The 5,868-nt window shown below is 44.5% G+C and overlaps 1 non-coding gene across 1 annotated transcript; it reads right to left on the bottom strand.

Annotated features, from left to right (window-relative positions):
• Window positions 1–2,006: 2,006 nt before the first annotated feature.
• Window positions 2,007–2,097, bottom strand: TRNAM-CAU (transfer RNA methionine (anticodon CAU)). The gene is given in 2 exon segments: window positions 2,007–2,042; window positions 2,060–2,097. It is a non-coding gene; the product is annotated as a tRNA-Met (tRNA).
• Window positions 2,098–5,868: the final 3,771 nt, after the last annotated feature.

Below are 5,868 nucleotides of genomic sequence, written 5' to 3' on the forward strand. Positions count from 1 at the left end.
TGTGTCATTCGAAACAGAAAAATAGAAGGGAATGGGAGGGGAAATGCCAGGAGCAATCATAACAGAGCAGGATGAAGCTATAGCAAAAGCAATTTCGGAGGTCATGCCATAAGTATAAAACACACCAAGTTTCTCATGAAGAAAGCACGGGAGAAGCTTGGAGGCTTCATAGCAGCAAGAGGTAACATAGATTCAGAGTTTGACAGGAATTCCTTCGAACTGTTAGTTGAACCTGGCACCAACGCGATCAAATGCGAATGCGCAAAGTTCACTGGGGACGGTATTACCGTGCTGCCACATATTCAGACTCTTCACACAGTTTGGGGTCAAGGAAATACCAAGGCAATACCTAGTGCCCAGGTGGACCGCCAAATTTGAAGAAGCGCAGATGAAACAATGCAAGGAGAAATGCTTGGGCGGCCATGGCATACGCCAATCAGAAAATACCATGAGATATGCGATGTTATTGAGTAAAGTAGCTGGCACTGGCAAATAAATATGTGGCGGTGGCTCGAAATGCGGTAAATTCAGGCTGGAACCAGACACAATTCAGGGGGAAGTTGGAAATGCCGACAGGAGGCACACCTATTTGATGAACTGATGGCTCAGAATTGCATAATGTTAACATGGCTGATGCTTCTACTTTACCAAACAATTAAACAACTATTTAACTATGCTGTAAAATGGGAGCTACAGTGCTGTTTTCCCTCCATGGATCTGATTTTGATGAACTGGTGTTTACTGTGACTCTGGAAAATCGTGATGCAATGGCTTGATCTTAATCTGGTACGAAACTCGCACTATAACATGCGAACAGTCGGGATAAAGTCTGGAAGGTTGCAAAAATCGACGGTGCAAAAGAACAAGATACCATCCAAGAAGAAAGCAAAGCCTACTGTGGCTTCTGCATCATGTCCTACTAGAAATCCTTCTTTCTCCACGAACAAGAGAATCGGGGCCGCAAACTGCATGCGACATCAGTCCCTGAATGTGAAGCACCAATGAGGCCTCAGAAGATTAGGAAGCCTCCACCCTTTGTCGAAAAAGAAGATTAGGAAGCCTGAAGAGACAAAAGGATAAAATGAACGGCGATGCTGAAGAAAACAAAGATAAAGCTTTGGCTTCTGATAAACTGAAGTGAACAACCAGCATTGGCCACACCCTTGGGTAACAATGCGCCTTGTTTTACTTACTTAAACCCCTCCTAACACGAGTCCAAATTTATGTTTAGTGAGGTCAGGTAAGTCATATCTAGGCCATCTAATTAATGAGATCAGGGAGACGTTAGGAGAGAGGGAGCTTGTTTTGAGCAAGATTGATGGCATGCACAAGAGGGTTGCAGATCGCTTAGCCTATTTGTCGAGAGCGGAGCACCCGACCGACTTGTGGTTGCAGGATGCCCCAAATGCTCTAATTGGCCTGCTGGCTACCGATTGTAATCCTGTTACTTAATTAACAAAGATCCCATTTCAACCGCATTTCTTTATGTTTTCTGAACATTTATAGGTTTTTTTCCTGTTCAAAATTCTGTGCTTACCAGCCTTGCAGAAATCGTGCTTACCGTTAGCTATTTGAGTTGCAGTGCAGAGTTGTGGTTCCAGAAGTCGTTGCTAGTGAAATCTTTGAATGGACCCAGAGGCCTTGCTCTCCGGCTGTGTTCTACTTCGTTGAAAAAGCAAGTATTTTTGCTACATGTGGGATGTGGCCACACACACACACTGTACATTTTGTACCTTGTTTCTTCTTTATAATCTGATGATTTGCATCTATTCTTTATTTTAGGACCGCAGAAGGACATCGCAAAGGTGTTCTTACAGCAACAGAACCATCAGAGAGCAAGATGAGGTTACACGCCAAGGCAGAGAGGCATCAAACGTAACAGCAAAAAACGTAAAAAAGCAGACCAGGTTCAGAGTAGCTCAGTTTTCACCTGATGAATCAGGTGTACATGTGGCGACCCAAGTTGCCACTGAGCGTTTTCATCACAACGATGGTCATTTTTTTGGTGGGGTAAGAGAGGCTCGAACTCTCGACCTCAGGATAACTCGCAAAATTCGGCTATGAGACCTACGCGCTAGCCAACTGCGCTACCACCCCACTTGTTGAGTTACTAGCGAAACAAACGTCCTTGTTACTTAGTGACAAGATGGTGCAAATCACGGACCGTTCCTTATTAGTCCTTACGATTCATGTTTCTTGATTATGTAAAGTGGCATGTGGTTTTGAGGCCTATTTATATATATGTTCCTCAAATTACTGCCGACTCTTTTTTAGAGGGCAATTTTACTGCCGACTTGTATGTGACTGCAAGTGCTCCTTCTGACAAAAACGAGTCCAGAAAACGATTTGGGTTATGTGCTTTCAGGTCTGAGTGCTCCCATCATTTCAAAGTTATCTGTGTGACAACGGCCTTTATATAGCACCCAAAAAGGCTATAAATCTCTGCTTTAGCTTGGACCGTTAATTCTGTTATAGTACTACTATGTGTGTGCGATTAGCCTCTGAAGCACATCCATTGTTTTCTGAACATGTACAGATAGGCTCCTGTATGCTGCTGGTGGTAAGAAGCTAGCTTTGTTAACAGTAAACAAAACTCATCTGATCAGCATGATCATCAGAGAGATGACAGGCAGCCACATTGCAGCAGTGTGCAAACGTCCTGAGGTGATCGGCCAGTGGCCGCTACCTCGCCGCGGACTCCAGCTATATAAAGACTGTTCCAAGCTACTCCCTTCAGTAATGCACATATGTTGGGGAACGCAGTATTTCAAAAAAATTCCTACAATCACGCAAAATCTATCTAGGAGATGCATAGCAACAAGCCGGGAGAGTGTGTCCACGTACCCTCGTAGACCAAAAGCGGAAGCGTTAAGTAACGCGGTTGATGTAGTCGAGCGTCTTCGCGATCCAACCGATCAAGCACCGAACGCACGGCACCTCCGCGATCTGCACACGTTCAGCTCGGTGACGTCCCTCGAACTATAGATCCAGCTGAGACCAAGGGAGAGTTTCGTCAGCACGACGGCGTGGTGACGGTGATGATGAAGTTACCGACGCAGAGTTTCGCCTAAGCACAACGACAATATGACCGAGATGGAAATCTGTGGAGGGGGGCACCGCACACGGCTAAGATCAGCTTGTGTGTCTATGGGGTGCCCCCGTATATAAAGGAGCAAGGATGAGGCCGGCCGACCCTCATAGGGCGCGCCCAAGGGGGGCAATCCTACTCCAAGTAGGAGTTGGATCCCCCCTTTCCTAGTCCAACTAGGAGAAGAAGGAAGGAGAGGGGAAAGAGAAGGAAGGAGGGGGCGCTGCCCTCCCCCTAGTCCAATTCGGACTAGGCCCATGGGGGGCGCACGGCCAGCCCTTGGCTACCCCTCTCTCTCTCCCCTAGGCCCAATAAGGCCCATTACTTCTCCGGTGGTTCCGATAACCCTTCCGGCACTCCGATATTTATCCGGTGACCCCCGGAACTCATCCGGTGTCCGAATAATATCGTGCAATATATCATTCTTTATGTCTCGACCATTTCAAGACTCCTCGTCATGTCCGTGATCACATCCGGGACTCCGAACAACCTTCGGTACATCAAATCACAAAACTCATAATACATATCGTCATCGAACGTTAAGCGTGCGGACCCTACGGGTTCGAGAACTATGTAGACATGACCGAGACTCATCTCCGGTCAATAACCAATAGCGGAACCTGGATGCTCATATTGGTTCCTACATATTCTACGAAGATCTTTATCGGTCAAACCGCACAACAACATACGTTGTTCCCTTTGTCATCGGTATGTTACTTGCCCGAGATTCGGTCGTCGTATCGTCATACCTAGTTCAATCTCGTTACCGGCAAGTCTCTTTACTCGTTCCGTAATGCATCATCCCGCAACTAACTCATTAGTCACATTGCTTGCAAGGCTTATAGTGATGTGCATTACCGAGAGGGCCCAAAGATACCTCTCCGACAATCGGAGTGACAAATCCTAATCTCGATCTATGCCAACTCAACAAACACCACCGGAGACACCTGTAGAGCATCTTTATAATCACCCAGTTACGTTGTGACGTTTCATAGCACACTAAGTGTTCCTCTGGTATTCGGGAGTTGCATAATCTCATTGTCATAGGAACATGTATAAGTCATGAAGAAAAGCAATAGCAACAAACTAAACAATCATAGTGCTAAGCTAACGGATGGGTCTTGTCAATCACATCATTCTCTAATGATGTGATCCCGTTCATCAAATGACAACTCATGTCTATGGCTAGGAAACTTAACCATCTTTGATTAACGGGCTAGTCAAGTAGAGGCATACTAGTGACACTCCGTTTGTCTATGTATTCACACATGTACTAAGTTTCCGGTTAATACAATTCTAACATGAATAATAAACATTTATCATGATATAAGGAAATATAAATAACAACTTTATTATTGCCTCTAGGGCATATTTACTTCAGTCTCCCACTTGCACTAGAGTCAATAATCTAGATTACATTGTAATGATTTTAACACCCATGGAGTCTTGGTGCTGATCATGTTTCTCTCGTGAGAGAGGCTTAGTCAACGGGTCTGCAAAATTTAGATTCGTATGTATTTTGCAAATCTCTATGTCTCCCTCCTTGACTTGATCGCGGATGGAATTGAAGCGTCTTTTGATGTGCTTGGTTCTCTTGTGAAATCTGGATTCCTTTGCCAAGGCAATTGCACCAGTATTGTCACAAAAGATTTTCATTGGACCCGATGCACTAGGTATGACACCTAGATCGGATATGAACTCCTTCAGCCAGACTCCTTCATTTGTTGCTTCCGAAGCAGCTAAGTACTCCGCTTCACACGTAGATCTCGCCACGACGCTTTGCTTAGAACTGCACCAACTGACAGCTCAACCATTCAATATAAATACGTATCCGGTTTGTGGCTTAGAGTCATCCGAATCAGTGTCAAACCTTGCATCGACGTAACCATTTACGACGAGCTCTTTGTCACCTCCATAAGCGAGAAACATATCCTTAGCCCTCTTCAGGTATTTAAGGATGTTCTTGACCGTTATCCAGTGATCCACTCCTGGATTACTTTGGTACCTCCCTGCTAAACTGATAGCAAGGCACACATCAGGTCTGGTACACAGCATTGCATACATGATAGAACCTATGGCTGAAGCATAGGGAAGGACTTTCATTTTCTCTCTACCTTCTACAGTGGTTGGGCATTGAGTCTGACTCAACTTCACACCTTGTAACACAGGCATGAACCCTTTCTTTGCTTGATCCATTTTGAACTTCTTCAAAACTTTATCAAGGTATGTGCTTTGTGAAAGTCCAATTAAGCTTCTTGATCTATCTCTGTAGATCTTGATGCCCAATATATAAGCAGCTTCACCGAGGTCTTTCATTGAAAAACTCTTATTCAAATATCCTTTTAAGCTATCCAGAAATTCTATATATCATTTCCAATCAACAATATGTCATCCATATATAATATTAGAAATGCTACAGAGCTCCCACTCACTTGAAGATCCATTTATTGTCTATGGCTTGCCGATCATCGGGAAAGTCAACCAAAGTCCATACTTTGTTCTCATACATGGATCCCATCTCAAATTTCATGGCCTCAAGACATTTCGCGGAATCTGGGCTCATCATCGCTTCCTCATAGTTCGTAGGTTCGTCATGGTCAAGTAACATGACCTCTAGAACAGGATTACCGTACCACTCTGGTGCGGATCTTACTCTGGTTGACCTACGAGGTTCAGTAGTAACTTGATCAGAAGTTTCATGATCAACATCATTAGCTTCCTCACTAATTGGTGTAAGAGTCACTGGAACTGACTTCTATGATGTACTACTTTCCAATTTG

This window comes from Aegilops tauschii, chromosome 3, assembly GCF_002575655.3.
Source record: "Aegilops tauschii subsp. strangulata cultivar AL8/78 chromosome 3, Aet v6.0, whole genome shotgun sequence".
Taxonomy (NCBI): Eukaryota; Viridiplantae; Streptophyta; class Magnoliopsida; order Poales; family Poaceae; genus Aegilops; species Aegilops tauschii.